Below are 22,047 nucleotides of genomic sequence, written 5' to 3'. Positions count from 1 at the left end.
GGTTGGAGGGAAGTCCATGTACTTGAAGGAGAGTGAACAAGTTCAAATGGGAAATGGAGGAGGTCATCTACTGAAATTGGTCTGTCATCACTTCTGACCTGGAGTGGGGGTGTGGCAGAGAAAGAGAGAGAATGAAAGGGAGAGAGAGGGGAAGGGGTTGGGAAGATGGGAGGGAGGAAGAGAGAGAGAAAGACTATGAATAGGGATTGGGAACGGGATGGGGATGTGTATGGGGATGACGATGGGGAGGGGACAGGGTGGTGGCATTATTTTCCCATCCACAGAATATAATAGCAAAAAAATAGACTGAAAAAATATTTTTTCTCTCCCAAATTGGCTTCTAGGATCACACAAATCACAGGAGTTTGTGACAAAAATGCAGGTTAGGGAATTTAATGTGATCCTGAGCAGATGATGTTCTATCTTGCAACCTCAGTTTCCTTAACTAAGAAATGTGGGTTTGGATAAAATGCTCTCTAAATTACCTTCTGGCTCCAATATTTTTTGCATCCATGATTATTCTGCTTTCAGAGAACCTGATTCTATTAAGAGAAAGTGCTATAGTGTTGTAGACAAAATTGACCACTGGTCTTGAAGCTAGGAAAATGTGCCTTTATATTCTAGTTTTGACACAACCTTGACTGTGGATCCCTGGGGAAGTCATTTTACTTATTAGTGTTCTAATTAATTGTCTCAGTCTATAAATTACTGAACAACTACTAAACTGGAGAGGGAAAGGGAGAGAAAGACAAAGAGACAGAGAGAGACAGAGACAGAGGAGAAGAAGCTGAAGAAGAGAATCCTATATCAATGAAATTACCTTAGAATCATCCCTCCATTAGATAAATCAACTGTTAAATCCACAGAGAGAGTAGAAGGCACTTAATAAATTCTCACTGCGGTGCAGCCAGGTGGCTCAGCTCAGTAAGAGCACAGGCTCCAGTGTCGGGATGACCTGGGGATCAAATCCGGGCTCAAATACTCAGCACCACACCCAGAAATAACTGGCCATGTAACCTTGAGCAAGTTACTTAACCCCAATTGCTTTAAAAAAAAATTCTCACTGAGAGATCAGCATGTATCTACATAGGACCCGGGTGTGCTAGTTACTTATCCCTCCCACTTAGCTATTTTCAGCTTAGTTTTTTCAAAGGATTTAGGCAACAACAACAATAATTACAATTGTCTTCATATATCTAGATTACATATATATATATATATATATATATATATATGTATATATATATAAATATGCATATAGGTAAGCACTTATGGAGGGTGGAACAAAACATAGCCCAGTGCTTGCTCTGGACTTCCACATATGTAGTACAGTTAAGTGGGAGCCAACGGTGAGTCCTATAGCATTTCAATAATGATTCAGAGGTGCATGTGATGCTTAAGAGGGTTATCCCTTCTGATGTGAGAGCTTGCTGGCCCCTTTTGGGGACTGCTCATCCACCTTTGGTGTCCACTTGGCACTCCACCCTCCTCTGTGACTCCAAGAAGCCATATAGTATGTGTAGCAGCCAAAACCCAGTAAGCCTCCTTGGTAGATGGGCTAAACAAGATTGAGGGTAACTGATAGGCCTTAAACCTGTTGCTGAGTTAGAGGGATGTCTACACCAAGCATGTAAAGACTTTACCCAGCAGAACAGAAGATGAGAACAATGAAGGTCTCTGAAGCAGGCACTATGGAGTGCTTAGAGCTTGGTCAGTCACCAAAGATGCAAGGTCATTCATTACATCCCAGGCCATCGCCAGGCATCTTGAAATGTGTCCTGCCACAGGACTCTGATGACTCAGGAAAAGAGAGTGAGGCTGATGATATTGGGCAAGTCTGTCTCACTTAAATTCAATTCACCAGGAAGCCAAGATATCATCCCCAAAATGGAGGAAAAACAGCAGCAATGGTGCATCACTTTGGCCCAATGAATTAGGAGTTTATAGTTATTATTGTTGTTGCATGAGTGTCATTAAAATCATTCTACTTCCTAACATTCTATACAATAGGGTTTTCTAAATCTAGTCCATAGACAATGCTAAATACATATTTCATGAAGGCATGAAAGAAGTGATGAAGGAATGAGCATTTGAGTGACCTATCCACATCTCAGACTCTCCATGTAAAATTATATTGCATAGTCTTCCTTTCCTGATCCATACCTCCTCCAAAAAATCTTTTTTTTAAATTTTTCTCTCTGAAGAACTTTCAAATTGATTGTGTGTCATGGAAGACACTGGTATAGGACCTTCTAGCATGGTGTGCCCTCAGCAAAGAAGGTTCTGTGCTTTATGAGACAAGAAGAAATGACATAGCTCAAAAGAAATGTGAGATGTACAAATTTAGAGAATCCACCCCAAATGTTCACATGGCCTATGGACCTGTGGCAGAGCATTCTGATCTCACATTGGTTTGATCAGCCACAGTTGAACACACTGTAACTTGACTCAGACAAAGTGCTATTGTTATGGTCTTCTTCAAGAATGAAGGACAACCATTTTTGTTTAGAGAAATATGCCTCCATGAAAAAATGCCTCCAGGCACCTGGTATCACATTTTTTCCTCTTTCCTCCCTCAATCCCTATATTGCGTTATCTTCCCAAGCCCTATTAATTCTTCGTTCACAATATCTCTCCTATACATCCTCTTCTTTTGACTCATGATGGTACCTATCGTGTTGAGGACTTTATGACCTCTCACCAGGACTCTTGGATTTACTTCTCACTTGATTTCCCCTTTTCTATCCTCCATCCTTCCCAGTACTTTCTCTGTACAGATGCTTAATTGATATTTCTTAGACACAGATCTGACCACATCACTCTTAAGGTCGAAAGATTTTAGAAACCCCCCATTGCTTCCACTAAAAAATAGATGAAATATGAACTCCACAATCTGGCATCTAAGACCCAGAGAGGATTGTGGATATATTTTAGGGGTACATACTTTTGGATAGAGGAAAATACATTTTATGTTCCCTAAACTCTCTCTGAAATTAACCATTTCCTATATCATGAGTTATCACAACAAATAGCAACAATTTAAAAAACATCTGATAAGAAATCTGTAGGCTTAACTGTATTGTCAAAGGGTCTATGACATAGAAAAGGTCAAGAACTCTTCCTTTTTGTTTGCCTCTATTGCCTGGAGTTTTATATGGCCTACTTATATAACCTAAGTAATCTTGCCATCAATTCAGTCACTGATTGCTTAGAAATATAGGGCCTATCCACCTACCCTGTAACTGAACTACTTTCAATGTGTGGCTTTTCCTCACTTAGAGTCTTAGTTCTTTAAGAGCAAGGACTAAGGACGGCCTTGCTTTTTTCCTATTTGTATCCTAGCTTTTAGGATAGTGCTTGGTATATGTTAAGCATTTTATATTTACATTCATTCATTCAATGTGTTAAAGTATCTGAGAAAATAATAAAAGTCTTTATATAAATATATATAAAAGGCATCACCCCACTAGACTCTGGAATCTTTGAGAAGAGAAACTTTTTTTGTCATTCTTAGTATCTCCTGAACTTAGCAAAACACCTGGTATATAGTACGTGATTATTAAATACTTGTTGACTTGATAGCATTCCAGTGCTCTGTTTCCCATTTCACTGAAGATGACATGAGACAGAGGCAGAGAGAGAGAGGGAGAAAGAGAGAGAGAGAAAGAGAGAGAGAGAGAGAGAGAGAGAGAGAGAGAGAGAGAGAGAGAGAGAGAGACAGAGAGAGAGAGAGTACAGAGGTAGAGACAGACACATAGAGAGACAGAGAGTCAGAGAAATCAAAAGAAATAGAAATAGAGACAGAGACAAAAGCTGAGAAAGGTAGAGGCAAAGGCAGACACTGACAGAAACAGAATCAGAGGCAGAGACTGAGAGAAATTAAAATATAAGTCAAAGGAATTTAGGTTAGATGTCAGAAGAGCTTAATCAGCAAGGAAGATGAGATAACAAAAGAGGTTCTTTCATCTTTTAAAATTCTAGATTAAAACATAGCAATCTTTAGTGCAGTGCCAATATGGTAATGACTTGTTAAGTGATTGGTGACTTGACATCCCTTTGCTTTTGTATTGTTCAGTCATTTCAGTTGTGTCCAACTCTTCATGCCTCCATTTGTTCCTGTTGTTGGTGTTTTGGTTTTTTGGGCTTTTGTTTGGTTTGTTTTTTGGCAAAGACACAGAAGTGGTTTGACATTTCCTTCTCCAGTTTATTTTCTAGATAAGGAAGGAAACTGAGGCAAACTGGGTTAATGCGTTGCCCAGGGACACATAGTTAATAAGCGTCTAAGACCAGGTTTGAACTCACAAAGAATGAGTCACCCTGAGTCCAGGCCCTGAGTTCCATCCTCCGGGCCACCTAGCTGCCTGCCTTTTCTTAATCATTCAGGATAGCAATGTGAAAATACGTCATTGTATTGGACTGCAATGAGATGGTGTTCTCAGAGGATAATAAGGTGTATAAGGATGTTTACATCCCTAAATGTCTGTATATCACTCTGCCCTGGGTATTTTTGCTTATGAGCTTTTCACTTTCCAGAGTCCCCATATAGGTCTCCATCACCTTTGCCACTTTCAATATGCAATATCTTATAATATATGAAGAGCTCCTTTTCAAGGGAAAACACAATATCAAATTTGTTTTTTCATTAATCTTCATTTTGTGTGATTCCTAAAGCATAAGACTTTTGTCTGGCAGTGTCTTTAAGCTTTTCCAGAGCACAGTGCATGTTTATGTGCTGTCTTTTGTTTTTCTCACTCTTCCAAATTGATGCAATATTTAGCGCCCCTAATGGCTGAGGGAGGATCTTTATCAAAACATGGGGCAATGGATAGAATCAGATCTGGAATAAGATGACATATATTCAATCCTTGGCTTTGCTGCTTATGAAATGAATGACTTTGTCCAGGACTCTTAAACCGTCCGAGCCTTTATGTATTGATAAAATAGGATATTTAGACAATTTTGGACAATCTAGTACTCCAGATTAAGGGGTTCTCAGTCTTTTTCATGACATGAATCTTTTTGGACTTTTGCTGAAGCTTATGAATCCCTTCATAGAATAACATTTTATATACATGAAGGACACAAGGTTACAAAATATATAAAATTATTTAAACAAACAAAAATAATCTACTCTCTCCAAAAGTTTGGGGATCCCAAGTTGAGAACTACTTTCCTAGGAATGTGAAAATCAATTATTGATTATTATCAATTGTTGATAAAAACAAACCACCAAAAAATCCACAACATTTCCCAAAAAGAGGTTGAGGGGAGAATGAATAAGTATTAACTGCTTTGAATGTCTGAAAAGTGAACACAGTTAGCATGGCAGACATCCAGAACACCCCCTACTGGATATGTTATATATCACATTGGAAGGCCCTCCATTGAAGTGTCTTTCAAAGTATTGTTGCAATTGGATAATTATTATTTAATTTTAATAGATTGTTTTGCCTGATGTTTGCTAAAATAAATTTTTCATGGAAAAATATCTTGTTTCAAAAAAAAGCCAGCAATCTCCTCCCCCTCCCCCAGAAACAAAAGCCACTTTTTGTTAAATTGTGAACTATTGCTATTCTGCTTGGCATAGCTCATGAAATGTTACAGCAATTACCTCTTGGTAACAACTGTTAAATGAAGGGGAAAGAAACTTGCTTGGCTGCAACTCTCCATAACAATAAATTTATTTAAGAAACATATCTTCACCTCCAAGAAGGTATTCTGAGTAACTCTGACATGTAGCATGTTTGGGTAATGCATGGACATATGGCTCTATTAGTTGTACATGGGAGAGAGGATTAAAAATAAATGAATACTGTGCTTTTTAATTATTGATTTATATTATGTGTATCAAGAGAATTCCTGTCTAGATTTTAATTTCTTTCATTTGTAGTGTTGCATAATCTTCATTGGGGAAATCGACTGATTTGATAGAGGCTTATAAAACAGCTACCCAGACAAGCCAATTGCTCAACAGGAGAACTCTTTAGCAAATGAATATGCTATTATGTTTGAGCTGCACAGCAGTTAATTCAAAATAATTTGTATTGTCAGACATGCATCAAAGGAAATGCATGGAAAATGAAAATGTACAGAGAACTAAATTAAATCTGCAACTTTGCATGCTGGAAGGTTCCACTATATAAAAGAGCCTGAGTTCATCATACTTGTATCATGCTGTCTGAGGGTTGGGGAAGGTGTTTCTTTGAATTTTTTTAGATAAATAAAACAAGAAACAGTGATTTATTGGGGAGTTTACAAGTCTAAAGCCATGGTTAAGCTTATTGGAACTGGTCAAGTACATACATGGAAGTTGTGGTTATGTGATTTGTTCTTAGTTCTCAACATCAGGGAGATAATGACATGCCTTGAAAATGAATAGAATTTGAGAGAGAAGGGCTGTGCAGTGTCACTACCCGCATTTGCTCCTACAGAGTTATCTATGTGTGTATATATATATATATATATATATATCAGGATAACAGGAGAAAGCCCAGGATGCAGTGGGAGTCCTTGGCCTTTTTAAGCTAAAGTCTTTCCAGGTCTCACTTCAAGTGAGGCAATGCCCATTCAGTGAATAAGCCTATTTAAGAAGTGAGTCAAGGAATGGTCCCATTAAATTAAAAAAACAAACAAACAACATAGAGGGGAAGATCCTCAGGGCTGCTGGACAAAAGAGAAAGAATTATAATTGAAACTCACTCTGATCCAGGAAGGCCCCAAAAGTAAACATTAAGTGCTGCTTAGACAGGGATCTATAGTCAACTCATGAGATCCAGAGTGAATTGGGTTTAAGACATGTACTTTAAGGAAAAAAAATCTAGCCAGTACACCCCAAGATAGCTTGGTCGTTTTTAGCTACCAAAATTTACCTTCTTTAGGGCAGAACACTCTCAGGTAAGGGCATAATAACCTATATGGGGAGACAGAAGAGAAGAGATGAAAGGAGAGGAAAGGATGAGTTGAGTTGGCCAGCTGAAGTGGGCCAACTGGATCCCCACTGGGGAAGCTCGGACTAGTTATGGGCTGTGGTTGTTCTTTCATGCTCGAAGAGGACTGTGACATCACAATGATGATGACATGACTTGCAAATGAATTGGATTTGAGTGAAGGAGAGCTATGCAGAGTCATAAATGGAAGCAGAGGAAAGAGAAAGAAGGAATACAGTTGCTCAATGGCATTCAAAGAAAATTTTGTGGTGGTGGGTGCATATGAAGGGGCCAGAGGGGTGCCTAGGTGACTCAGTTAATAGAGCACAGGCCCTGGAGTCAGGAGGACCTTGATTTAAATTTGGCCTCAGACACTTAACACAAAACTAGCTATATGACCTTGGACAACTACCTTAACCCCAACTGCCCTACCTTCCTCCCTCCAAAAAACAAAAGAAAAATGAAAAAAAAAATGAAGAGAGCCAGACTCTGCTTGCAGTCTACCTGCTGGCAGAGGGCTTGATGGCCAGTAGGTCTTAGTCAGTTGAAGCACCGCTATAACTCTTGAAGCTGTGAGGTGATTTACTCTCACGAGTGCTCTCCATGGGGCATCCTGAAAGACTAAGGAAATCAAGGTCAGAATTTCTTTCCTGAAGAGCTGACAAGATCTCTTCCAACTGGCACAGCTCATTTTAGAGTTGTGTGAGGGAATGGATACATATAAATCTCAGTTACCTGAAGGGTCATTTGTCAGCTTCTTGGATAGAACTGTCTTAAGGCTATACCAAAGGAAAGTTGGGAAGAAGGGAAGTTTGGTGTCAGTCTTTCAGAAGCTATTCTTGAAGGTTTCACCAAGTTCTCTATCACTGCTCCTAGTTGAATCTGATTTCCATTACCTCCATGAGAGAGCCAGACACTTCCTCATAGAGCTTTTGGATTTATTTTTAGTAAATAAAATTCAAATTTTAAGCTTATAAGAAATCAAAATATTATTTTAAATAAGCTGCATGAGGGAAGGTTTAAGAAAAAATACTGATGATATTTTTATGTGCAAAAGGAATATTTTCCTCCCTTCAAACTGGGGGTGAATTGGTTGAGTATTCTAAGATTTCATATGAAGAATTAAGTATATTACAATAGAATAACTAAATAAGCCTATCTTAAAAAGAGAAATTGAACCAGTCATGAGTGAGCTCCCTATGAAAAAAAATCTAAAAGACCAGATTTTACCTTTCTTGATTAGTATCACCTTGCTCAGACAGGAGTACAAATTTACCTGGGCAATGATCACAAGAGTGATGTTGTACAATCTTCCACAGTTGATCATCCTTAAAACATTGCTTTTGCTGTGTACATGGTTCTTTTGGTTTTTCTCACTTCAATTTTAATGAGTTCACATAAGTAAGTGTTGTCAGATTTTCCTGAAATCTTCTGTAACATTTCATCACAATGTACCCTAACTCATTCAGTCATCGCCCAATTGATGGACTTAACCTCCATTTCTAATTCTTTGCCACCACAAAAAAAGAATTGCTATAAATATTTTGGTACAAATATATCCTTTTCCCTTTTCTTTAATCTCTTTGGGATGTAGATCTAGTAGCATTAATGACGGGTCAAATGTTTCGTACAGTTTTAAACCATTTTTATGGGGGCATAGTTCCAAGTTGTCTTCAGAATGGTTAGAGTAGATCACAGCTCTATGAACAAGGCATTACACTTCTTCTATATCCTCTCTACCATTTGCTATTTTACTTTTCTGGCATATTAACCAATCTGATGAGTGTGAGGTGGTAGCCCAGAGTTGTTTTAATTTACTTTTTTCTAATCAGTAGCGATTTACAGTTTTTTTTTATGTGCCTAGTGATTAGATTTGACTTCTTTTCAAAACTGCCTATTTATATTACTAAACTTTTTCTTTTTTATATTAGTAATGTAGTTTTCTTTTTTTGTTCAAAATAATCACAGGTTTATCTATTTTATTGTGTTTTCCCCAATAAAACCAATTCCTATTTTCCTTTTTAAGTTCAATAGTTTTCTTACTATCAATTCTACTAATTTGTCCTTTGATTTTCAGAATTTTCATTTTGGTGTTTAATTGGGGATTTGCAATTTGTTCTTTTTCTTATTTTTTTGTTGCATGCCTAATTCATTTATCTGTCCTTTCTCTATTTTATTAATGTGCACATTAAGAGATATAAATTTTCCCTTAAGTACTGATTTGGTTGCATCCCACAAATTTTGGTAGGTTGTCTTGTTGCTTTAATTGTCTTTAATGAAATTATCAATTGTTTCTGTAATTTGTTCTTTGACCAATTCATTCTTTAGATTTTTTTTTTAGTTTCTACTTAACTTTTAACCTATGCTTACAAAGCCCTTTACTAAATGCAATTTTGAATGTCATTAAGGTATGAAAAGGATAGGTTTAATACTTATGATTTTCTGCTTTTGGTTCTGAGATTTTATGCCCTAATACATGGTCAATTTCTGTTAAGGTGAAATGTACAGCTGAGAAAAAGGTGTAATCCTATATAGTCCCATTCAATTTTCTCTAGTGTTCTAGCATATCAAACTATTCTAAGATTTTATTTTCCATTGACTTCTTTCTTGTTTATTTTATGACTAGATTTATCTAATTCTGAGAGGAAAAGTTGAGGTCTCTCATTAATATAGTTTAGTGTCTATTTTTTCATGTAATTCATTTAAACTTTTAAAGAATTTGGATGCTGTACCATTGGGTAAATATACACACACACGCACACACGTATACATATGTTTAGTGTTGATATTCCTTAACTTTCTGTTGTTCTGTATAGCAAGAAATTATCTTCACTGAAAAAAAAAAATTCTAAGTCTATATCTACAACAAAGGCATCTCTTTCATTTAGAATTTGGAGAAGTTCTATAGCATTGCCTTTAGTTGGGCAGTCCTGAGTTTCTGAAGAGCTTAATTTTCTGTTGCTTTGCTGGTTTGGTGATCACACTGTTTTACCATATCCTTTTCTACACCTTCTGCTTTTGGGTTTAGACAAAGTCCTTCTGGAGGTGATTAGTTCATCAATATAATTATCTGTGAATGTTCTATAACTCGATTCAGTCTCTTATTAGAAAGCACTATTTAATTTTCTTCTTGACTGCTGACAATTTGAGAAGTATTTATCAGAATTAAAACAAATTCTAAAGATTTTGGGTCCTCTAGTTTATTTTAAAAGACATAATGATCATCACTTAACAAGTAATGATCTGTATTTGTAACCCTGATAATTGCAGTAAAAATGCCTTTGGACACTAAAGACAATGTTTTTCCCTGTTTGATTGGCTGAGATCATGATGAATTGAACCATAATATGTGAGAAAAATGACCTGCATAAATTGCAGGCATTATCAAATTCCCAGTACTCAGTTCCCTAAAGAGAGTTTCTTTCTAAAACACAGTATTTGCTGTCATATTCAAAGGAATAAGGAAATCTGGATGCCAATCAAAATGAACAAAGGTTCTGTTACTGATGATGTTTTGAACCAATAACTTGGTATATACAAAGCAAGGCTGCTTGGCGATCCCCCAGGGATATTTTGAGGTAAAATCTTTTGAAAATCTGAGTTCGAGGTCACTCACTAGAGGATTGGTTCAGTTTTGTCTGTGTTCCAGAACTCAAAGGCCTCTAGAGTTCTGAAACGAAACCTCAGGTTTGTCAACACTCCCTAGGAAGAAGTGAAAAAGGAGCTACAGCAAGAAAATGATAGGACCCAGAACATCTAAACCCTACCCTGGATATTGAAAAGATCCCAAAATCTTCTCCTCTTTCCTTCAAGCACCAGAGGTAGAAGAATTAAAATGATGCAGTAATGAGGGTCTTGTATGGATCATCATTTGGAACAGGGTCCTTTTGGGGAGGGACTTGCTTATGCCCACCTTTGTATCTACAGCACATAATGTAATGCCTAGAACAGAGTGGAATAGGGAAAAGAACCAGAACACAGATTTGATTATTATAGGGAACCCAATGGTGAGGAAACTTTCCCTGGCTAACTAGGTAAGTATTTTCTCTGCAACTTATAGTCATAAAGATTTGCCTAATGTTTGGATAGAAAAAAAACAATGGCTTACCCAATAGTCACTCAAACAAAAGTGTCAGAGGCAACACTTAAATCAAGATCTTTTTGTTTCTGCCAAGGCCAACAAATGAGCCTTTGAGAAAGCCTATGCCTAGAACCTCTGTTTTGTACCTCTTACTTGGGGAAAATTAATGGAAGTAAAACAATCATCCCTGAAAAGAGCATGTCAAAATATTACATTTTCACTGATGCGTAATCTTTGTGCTTTCCCAGACCAAAACACCTCTCCCTAGAAGCCATTTGCCTTGTGTATTGACATCCCGTATTAGATTATAGGCTCCTTGAGGGCAGGAACTGCTTTTTTCCCCATTCATGTTTGAATCTCTAGCACTTAATTCATTGCCTTGGACATAGTAAATTCTCAATATTTTTTTTCCACTCTCATTCACGTATCGCTTTACTATGTATACTGGGCCATTGAAAGGATTCTTCACAAGGATATAGAAGTCCAAAAAGAGTATAGAATAAAGGTGGAGTAAGAAAACTGCTTAGCAATATCAGCAAAAATATTTTATTATCAGAATTTTATTATCAGGATGCACCCTTCCCTGCATTTCTGGTTTATCTGAGTCCCACGTGATGTTTTTTTTTCTTGATAGCATCCTGATTGCTTTCTCATTTCATTCATGGTTGGACACCAAATTGTACCTCCTGCATTTCAGCATATCCTACAAGTAGGAGAATCAAAGGATTTACAATTCCTTTTAAAGGACAGATCATTTGAGACCCACCACATTTCAACCCTGCTAACATCAGAAAGTTACATCGTCAGGTAAGCCCCGTGGCCTAACTTACCCTTTTTTTCCAAGAAATCTCTTGTTCTGGATATAACTGTCATTAGGTTTCCTTCTTCAAGTGGTTAAAAGGTAATGAGGTGTCAATAGAAAATTACAATATTGCTATGCCTTGCTAGGCTTCAAGCTTCTAACAGAGGTAATGGCACTATGAGTTAGGATATGAATCCAATTCCAATGATAATACACCACCTATTCTAATGGACAAATGAAACCAAAGGATAATGATAATACCTTGCATTGGCAAAGTATTTTTTTATAATTTGTCATTCTTCTGATACCTTTCTCTGCAACACATTTAAAAAAAATGTAGCTTTGAGAGCAAAATTGCAAGCATGAATAATTTGAGCAGTTTAGGTTTGAAAGATAGCCAAGTCTGAAGGATTTACAGTTAGAAAAGTCAGAACAGTAGTAATTCTAAGTATCCTAGTCAGCAGTTTTTAAAAGAAAACTTGGAGTTTTAGCTGAGTGGCGGCTTGGTATAGTCAAAAGAACATTGGCCTTGAAATAAGGACTTCTGGGTTGGAGTCCTAGATGTGCCATTTACTACCTAAGTAACCTTTAATAAGCCCCTTCAGTTTTCTGGGAATTTGTTTCCTCCTCTGTAAATTCAAGATGATATTTTTTATACTATATATTGAGAAAAGAGTGTGATATAAAGCTGAGGTATCAAGCATGCTCCCCACTCTCATTGTTACCTAAAACAGATTAAAATATAATTGAGAAATATTGAATAAAATAAATAAAAATTTGGCGTGGCTAGGTGATGCAGTGAATAGAACTTAACCCCAATTGCCTTCCAAAAAGCAAAAAAAAAAATAGGCAGTTAGGTGGAGCAGTGGATATAGCACTGGGACAGAAGTCAGGAAGACTCATTTTCCTGAGTTCAAATTTGATCTCAGATTCTTACTAGATATGTGACCCTGGACAAGTCACTTAATGATGTTTGTCATAGTTTCCTTTTCTGTAAAATTTTCTGGAGAAGAAAATAACAAGCCACTCTGGTATATTTGCCAAGAAAAACCCAAATAGGGTCATGGAGAGTCAGACATGACTGAAACAATTAAACATCAAATAAGAACAAAACAATGTTGATAATATTAATATGTGGTTTCTCAAGTCAATTTGTAGACACAGGGATTCTTATGTATGGTTTGGTGTTGAAGTTATCATCAAAGACTAGGGATTAAATCCTACCCTTGAAAATTACTAGCTATGTGGTCATGGGTAAACCATTTAGCAATCTGATCCTCTATTTCCTGATTTGCAAAAGACAGGAGAAAATTTTAACTGCCTTGTAGGGTTATGGTTTGACTCAAATAACATAATGGATATAAACTACTAGAAAAAATAACAACCATTCATCTGGGGGAGGGGATGAGGCTTAAAAAGAAGCCACATTGCTTCTGAGAATGGGGGAACTTTAGTATACATCCCAATTTGTTATACCCCAAGTATTTAATTTCAAATCTTTAAGAGACTACACTGTGGAAGACACCTTGATGAGCACTTACCATAGATGTGAGAGGACAAAAACAAGGCAGGTCCTTACCTCAAAGCGTGATATTCTAGGTGGTGGGTTCTAGGTCATAGTCTTGGCTGACCTTAATAACAGACTGTGGTATTAAGTGAATAAAAATCAACATAACAAAACCATAAATAAAACAGGTAGTCCAATAATTTTTAAATTATCTCTCCTGGATCTATTTTCCAGGTCAGTGGCTTTTCCCATGAGATATTTCACATTGCCTTCTGTTCTTTCATTTCTTTGGATCTGTTTAACAGCATCTTGATTTGTCATAAAGTCATTAGCTCCCATTTGCTCCAATATAATTCTGAAGCAATGATACTCCTCATTGACCTTTGAAATTCTATTTCCATCTGGCAAATTCGGCTTTTTAAGCCATTCTTCTCCTCATTGTCTTTTTGAGCCTCTTTTGCCATTTGAGTTAGTCTATTTTTTGAAGTATGATTTTCCTCAGTCAGGCTGTTGACTCTCAATTTGTAATTTTCCTGCTTTGCTCTTATTTCTCTTCCCATGTTTGCCTCCACTTGTCTTATCTGCTTCTTTAGGTCCTCTATGGCCTATAACCAGCTAGCATTTTCCTTTGAAGCTTTTGGTGCAGAAGTTCTGACTTCACTGTCTTCCTCCTGTTCCATGCTTTGCTCCTTTTTGTCCCCCCCAAAAGAACCTAATGTTGGAATCTTCTCTCTTCTTTGTTTCCTTTGCCTGGTCATGTCGCCCCTCAGTCACTTGACCCCTGGGCTTTTTGCCACAGTAGGACTCTGCCACCAGACAGGGGAGCTTTCATTCCAAACGCTGGGGTTTTCTCAGCTGCTGGAGGTATAAGTTGGGTGCCCTCTCTGAGGCCTCCACATGCTCTGGCAATCTGAACACACACCCAAGGACCTCCACCCTAGACTGCAATCCAGATCCAAGCAGGTTAAAGCAAGAGCGATTACCCCTCAGACTGGTGCTTGGTCCCCCTACACTCTGCAGCCCAGGAGCAGAAGCTGCTACGTGGTGCTGGCTGGCTGTGCCAGTGTCTCAGTGGCTTCTCGCCCCAGGGGCAAAAGCCATGCACTCCCACTTATTGGGTCCCAAAGTCCAGACTTCACTGACCACTCACTTTGTCCTTTGAATTTATGTGTTTATAAATCTGGAAACGGCCATAGATGCTGCTGATCTGGAGTCCCTCTGGCCAGCAGCTGGTCAGGCCCATCCTGGGCTAAAACCTCGGTGTGGGGCTGGGGTTGGCTCCCACAACGCTGTGCTGGCCGATTCCTGCCGGGCTGTCCTCAGTGGGACGTTAGCTTCTCTGTGTCATTTTGTGGGTTCTGCAGCTCCAAAGTTTGTTTAGAGTCCCTTTTTTACATGGATTGGGGAAAGTGGAAGCCGGAACAGCAGGGAAGTCCTGCTTCCATTCTGCCATCTTAACAGCATTCTTAAAGAAATTGTGAGTTACAGGTTCATGACCAAACAAGAGATAGAAAGCATTATAGAATGTAAAACAGATAGTTTTTATTAAATTTAATTAAAAGCTTATGCATAAACAAAACCAGTGCAACTAAGATTAGAAGGTATGTAGAAAGTTGGTAAATAATCTTTACATCAAGTGTCTCTGATAAAGGCCACATTCCTCAAATATAAGAGAACTTACTTTATAAGAATGCAAGTCATGCCCCAATTGATAAACGATCAACGTTTTCAGATATTTAAACTAACTATAGTCAGATAAAGTTCCCCAAATCACTTTTGATTAGAGAAATGCAAATTAAAACAACTCTGAGGTACCACATCACACTTATAAAATTGGCTAATATGACAAAAACAAGAAAATGATCACTGTTGGAGAGGTATGGGATTATCAGAATACTAATGCACTCCTTGTCAACTTGTGAACTGATCCCAACATTCTGGAGGACAATTTGGAGCTATGGCCAAAGGGCAACCAAACTGTGCATGTCCTTTGATCCAGCAAAAGCACTACTTGGTCTCTATCCTAAAGTGATCATATATAAGGAAAAAGACCTACACGAGTAAAAAAAAAATATATATATATATATATGTATATATATATATTTATATATATACACATACATATATATCAGACCGTTTTGTGGCGGCAAATATTGGAAACTGAGATTATGGCCATCACTTTGGGAATGACTAAACAAGCTATGGCATACTAATATAATGGAATACTATTGTGTTATAAGCAATGATGACCAGGTAAGATTTCAGAAAAACCTGAAAAGAGTTTTACAAACTGACACAAAGTGAAATGAGCAGAACCAGAAAAATTAACTCTATCAATATCAGCAACATTGTGTGATGAAAATCTATGAATAACTCAGCTTTTCTCACGATTCAAGAAAAGTACAAAGGACTCATGAAGGAAAATGCTCTCCACATCTGTATAAAGAACTGACAGACTCTGGATACTGATCAAAGCATAGTTTTTTTTTTCTACTTTATTCTTCTTCATGTTTTTTTTTTTGATCTGCTTCTTCCATGAATGTGAGTAATATGGCAATATATTTTTTACATAATGGCACATATTAAATTTTCTACCTTTTTAGCAAGAAGATAGGGGAGGAAGTGATGGAGGGAGAAAGATTTGGAACTCAAAATCTTGTAAAAATGAATGTTAAAATTGTCTTGACATGCAAATAGGAAAATACTATTAAAAATACAACATTACAGGAACTTTTAGTGAAATAGTAAAATGACTTAGAAACTTACTAGGTGTTCAATGACTGTCATTTAGTTACAATTATAAACTTGCTGGTATTGTTAAATTGAGAAACAAAAGGATTATATTTTAAGTTTGTAGGAGGAAAACTTTCTGCAGGAGGAAGAATCTCTCAGCCTTGTAAATTTGGATTTTGTATCAATTTGAATCCTACTAAAATTGTTTTTTAAAATGTTTTTGTTTTTGTTTTTTGTTTTTGTTGTTGAGTCAATAATCCTCTATGGGAAGATGCCAATAGCTGTCTATAAGTAGTGATGCCTAGCAACTGGTCAAATTTCAAAAGGATGTATATTACTGGGAAAATAAACTTGCAATGGAACCATCGTGTAGGCAAATGGCAAAAGTCTCTAGACACAGTGTCACCACTATCTGGTTTTATCTTTAAATAGGAAAGTCTCTTACCCTTTTTAGTCTATTGCATTGACTACAATTCTTCCCGCATATGTATAGTGATGGTACATTAACTGACAATTCCAAAGGAGTATTTATAACATTTACATGGAATCAAATGGCACTGAGGAATTATTGCTCTAGAAATATGTATAATAGATCCGTCTGTAAGGTTCAGATCCATGCCTGGTAGAACAGATGAGTGTTAGGTCAACTATATACCTCTTTTCCTCTTCCTATCATCTCCTCTGACTGTTTAAGAATAGTCACAAAAGTCTCAGGATAAAATTTAAGTATGGATATCACTATGGATCCCTGTGTCAAAAGGGATGTGGATGCTGGAAGAGAGGCAGCAATCTACTTTCTGGATTTCTACTGTTCTTTGAAAGTTATTTAGCTGTTATTCTTAGGATAATGCCATCCCATTGCAGGCGGCTGAAATAAGAGTTCTCTGTTCAATTGGGTGAACTGTAGCAGATGATTCCCCCCCCCCCATGGTGCTCATTTAAATAAAGACAAGCTGAATAAGATTCTTCTCTTGTTTTCAAACATGCATTGACCTCTGTTTGAACCTAGTCTTTGGATTCTCTTTAATTTTCCTTGCATACATATAACAACCAATTCCTAAACTACCAAGTAACACCTATTTGAAAAGATCTAATGATGGAACTGGTTAACCCGCCAAATTTCAATTACAGATTCAATAAGTAGTTGTCTGTACTGGTGCAGAGGGTCTTCCTTTCAGATTATATCCATAATACTGGGTGTTCCCTGTTAGTTATCTCTCTCTTCAAGGATATTATTGGGTTATATCTCCAATGTTAAAAGCATATGCTCTTCCTCATTAAATCTTTTCTAAAACCTTAAAAAAAGTTGGTTGTATTTCTATATTGTGGCTCTCATCCACAATTCCTAAATGTAGATTCTCTCATATCTGTAGCATCTAATCTGTTTCCCACTTTTTGGTGCTATAAACTATATCTATATATGTATGTATTTTTTCCTGGTTCTCTTTCCTCATAGCATTAGAAGACAGAAGACATCTTACAAATAATATAGTATATCACTATTTTTTTTTACAGATTCAAGGGAACTAGAATCCAGAGGACTTGAATGAATTCTCCAAAGTCACACAGGTTTTCAGGACAAGTCAGAAATTGAACCAATGTTCTTTTACCTAATACCTTGTACTCTTTAGCTCATATCATGTTACCACAAATTTGAGTCTTTCACTTCCTCCTCATAGATTCATTATGGCGCACCCCCCCACCCAGACGATAAACTGAAATTTATTATATAAATATGGTGACATTGTTATTTTGTCAATACTCTGTAAGGCATTGTAGATGATGTATTTGGCACTAAAAAACCTGGGGTCCAGGAGCAGGTTTGTTACATACTAGGATATAGAATCATTGATAAAAACCTGGGAAATACCTACCTGAGAGATCATGGGGTCTAAACCGCTAATTTCCTAATGAAGAAACTGACTTAGGTATCATCAGGGAGAAATTCACGGAAAGAAAAATCATTATGAAGTACCCCCTATGTGCCAGATACATAAAGTGCTAAGCACTTTACAAATATCTCATTTGGTTCTCACAGTAACCCTGGAAAGTAAGCTTTATTCTTCTTCTCATTTTACAACTGGGGAAACTGAGTAGAGGTTAAGTGACTTGCTGAGGGTGACAAAAGTAGTGAATGTTTGAGGCTGAACTTGGACTCTAGTCTTCCTGACTCCAGGGCACAGCACTCAATAGCAACCTATGTTGTTTTTTTGTCTACTATGTCACTTAGCACAAAGTTACATGGGCATAATTTTAGAGTAAGCCCTCTAGCTATGGATATGTTTTTTTTTTTTTTTCTGGAAAAGGTATATAACTTATTGGCACTATATCACAGGGCTATTATAAAGAAAGAGCTTTGTCAAGCTCAAGGTCAAAGCCATTATAGAAATGAGTTATTATTATTTCCATTTTCAAAGGTGGAAAGCAGTGAAATAGAATGTTGAATACTAATGTCACAAATTTATTTAAGGTTGAAAATGGACTTTATATACATTATATGATTTGATTAAATGTTGACCTGGAATAGTGAAGAGTCAAGTGGGCATGTCATTTAATATTCTTCAGTAATCAGTCAGGACACCTAGCAAGGTCCAAAATGAGATTGGTGTGATGAAAAGGAGACAGATCAAGAAATTATTCTTTTCCTCTTTCTTGATTTCTTTGGGAGTATAATCTAGTAGACATATTGCTAGGTCAAAAAGGAATACAGAGTTTAATGACTTTGGGGTATAGTTTCACATTGTTCTTCGGAATGCCTGTATGAATTCACAACAGACTTAATCTGCAGTTAGGTCTGCTCGAAGAAAATTCATTAGTTCATTAATAGAAGCCCTACTATATGCATAACACTTTCTACCTCTCTTGCTACATGATCTGAAGTACACTCATCGCATAAGAAATACTTGTTGACTCTTTGAGGGTCTCTAGGGATTTCAACTCTGCCCTCCAGGACTTTGCAATCCATTTTGGAAGGCAGACATAAATACAGAATATTACACTGTTCATGTTCATAGATTTTAAAATGCCCAATGAGAAGCTTTGAAAATGAATTCATGTAGAGTTCAGAGGAGGGAAGCATTCTGTAAGATTTACTGATGAATCACCATATAATCCTTTAGGCCTTACCAATCATTCTAAACTGTGAAAATGTCCAAAATATCAGGTATGCAATATCATCATATGATTCCCCTGCCAACTTAATAAAAAAAAAGAAAGCATTACCATTGTTTCTAGCTTTCCACTGATGTCCATAAAACACCCGGACAAATGGCTGAAAAGACAAAAATGATGTTAAGTGACTTATTTGCCAGCACACAGATAAATAGTATGACTTGACTGAAACTCCCCTACCCCGTTTTATTGAATCCAAACCATATCACTTTTATTTTTGGATTCACTTTTAAAGTCTTGTCTGTGCTTGTACCTTGAACCTTTTGCATTGTCTTTGTATCAATCCCCTTCAGAGCAATCTGTATTGAAATTATTATCCTGATATCATCCTGAGCAAAGCTATACAGAAGAATTACTTTGGCATGTCTTTGCTCCCCTCTCCCTATATTGCCTTTTTCATCTGAAGACACTCTATTACTGATATATTTATCTTGTTCAGTGTTAGAGGGACAAATGCAAGGACCTTTAAATACTAAGTCCAATTAGATCACTTTATTTTATACCCACTTTTGAAAATAAAATGCAATTGTGTACACATATACACATGCACATATGTATACACAACATGAAAAGGATGGAAGGGGCAAAAACATGAGAAGAGAATTCATGAAACTATGCATTAGAGCCTAATCTTCTCTTATTCCAGTCCTATAAAAATGTAAATAATTCAGTATCATTAAATCTATTCACATATATTCATTAGCCTCCTTTGACTAAGGCAACATCACAGAGGCTGGTTAGGTGTTTAAAGCACATTTGGAAAATCATGCCCACTTCTGAACAACAGTTAAAGAAGGTCATTGGTAAGTAGGAATGTGTAAGAGCAGGACAGTCAGGGAATAAGGTTCCAACTCCATTCCATCGAAGAATTATGTGAACAATCTAGGGATGTTTAGTACGGGAAAAAAAAAAAACTTGTTAAAGGCTATTATGGAAAAGCACTGTTAATTTTGGATTTGGGGGCTAGAGAGGGCAGAAACAGGAACAATAATTAGAAGTTCTTGATCTCGGGGGAAAAAAATAGTCTTCCTAACAGAGGTAATAGAACATAAAGTGGTATTCCTGAATATCTCTCAGGAACCTTGCCCCCCACCCCATAGCTAAATTAGAAATTCTCAAGAAAAGACTCCATGACCATTTTACAGAATAAACTAGATAGGATTCTCTTGAATCTACTGATTTGACTTAATGGCCACTGAGGCTCTTGCTATTTCTGATTCCATGATTCTGTAAAAGTTCTTTCCTGACATTCAACATGAATTTTTCATATTTAAGACTTCACACAGAGAAAGGCAGCCTTCTAGTGTAACCGTATACAAAATACTTATTAAGTAATAATGCAAAATTTGTTTTCTAGCACGGAGATATAATCATTGTGTCTGATCAAGATATCTCATACATATTGTTTTTTGATAGAATTTTTAACTTAGCCAGAACATTACCCAATAATTGTGACTTTTCAAGTCCTGTGACCTAGAATGGAGTTAAACCAGGAAATAATTAGAAGTTTTAAAATATCTGCTATTTTAATTTGTGTAGGTACATGTGAGTGTATGTGCGTGTGTGTGTATGCACAGTGGAGAGGTATGCAAGAAACAGGAGAGTGAGTGTAATGAGAAAATTTCTCCCTATATGACAGAATTCATCTACAGAAAAATCAAATAAAAAAGAAAAATAAAGCCTTCTAGCTGAAACCTCTGCTTTCTTGAGATTTTTTCCTAGATGCAAGGGGAAAAAAACAGCCTTCTGATTTACCTAATATTTTGGACATAGGTGAAGACCGAAGTTATTTGAGGTGACTATATACTTTTATTGCCTTTGTTCTTTGAATATATGTTTTAGGAGTTCATTTGATCTTATCTGAAGTGCTCTGTGGGCAGAAAGTAGATAATGAACTTGATTCCTAAGTTTCTGTCTTTGTGTGTCTGATGTTTTTTAAGAGGAGGCTGTTAACATAATTAACTGGACTGAGATTGGTAACTTATTAGTTTATAATAAGGAATATCTTCTCCATTTATAAAAGAAAGAAAATATGCATGAAATCTGTAAAACTTTTGACCTATGATGGGGGCTGAGAATATATTCTTCCTTCCTGTAGCCCTCTTTTTATTTACATGGATATCATTTGGATGTGAATGACATTTTTTTAGATAGGCTCTGCAGAGTCGAAGTAAGAAGCGTTCTCTATAATAGTGCGTGAGGGATGTTTATAGCAATAAATCAATGAAGACATGCTAGGATTTTTAATGTTGATAATGAGACTTTATGATTTTCTCAACAAATTATGTTCTAAAAAGCCTTGGATAGAAGGAGAGCCTTCATCCTTCAACAAACGATCTATTAATTAGACTACTTGATTTTCAGTGCTAATTATCTGACTGCCCCATACACTATCAGAAACTGTTACCAAGACTACAATACCCAAATCTTTTAAGTGTATGTGTGTGAATATTCAGTCATTCATGTCCAAATCTTCATGAACTCATGGATCACAGCACACCAATATTTCCATGACATTTTCTTTGCAAATATACTTGAGGGTTTTATCTTTTCCTTTTCCAATGGATTAAGGCAAACAGGCATTAAATGCCTTAGCTAGGGTCATACTACAAGTCGGTGTCTGAGGACAGTTTTGAACTTAGGTCTTCTAACTGTAGGCCAAATGCTTTATCCAATGAGCTAGTTAGCTGCCTCACATATGTTAAATTAAAGTCATGCCTGTCTCAATTTCATTAAATAAATGTATACAATTTGGAGAGAGAGAAAGAGAGAGAGAGGGGGAGAGAGAGAAAGAGAGAGAGAGAGAGAGAGAGAGAGAGAGAGAGAG

At 36.7% G+C, this 22,047-nt stretch overlaps 1 pseudogene; it reads right to left on the bottom strand.

The window, feature by feature from the left end:
- Positions 1 to 9,718: 9,718 nt before the first annotated feature.
- Positions 9,719 to 22,047, bottom strand: part of LOC138145565 (UPF0489 protein C5orf22 pseudogene) — a 54,095-nt pseudogene continuing 41,766 nt past the window's right edge.

This window comes from Petaurus breviceps, unplaced genomic scaffold (assembly GCF_028583685.1).
Source record: "Petaurus breviceps papuanus isolate PSGF00001 unplaced genomic scaffold, PetGlider_PUasm1.0 139, whole genome shotgun sequence".
NCBI classification, from domain to species: domain Eukaryota; kingdom Metazoa; phylum Chordata; class Mammalia; order Diprotodontia; family Petauridae; genus Petaurus; species Petaurus breviceps.
This window is presented reverse-complemented; position numbering and strand designations above follow the sequence as displayed.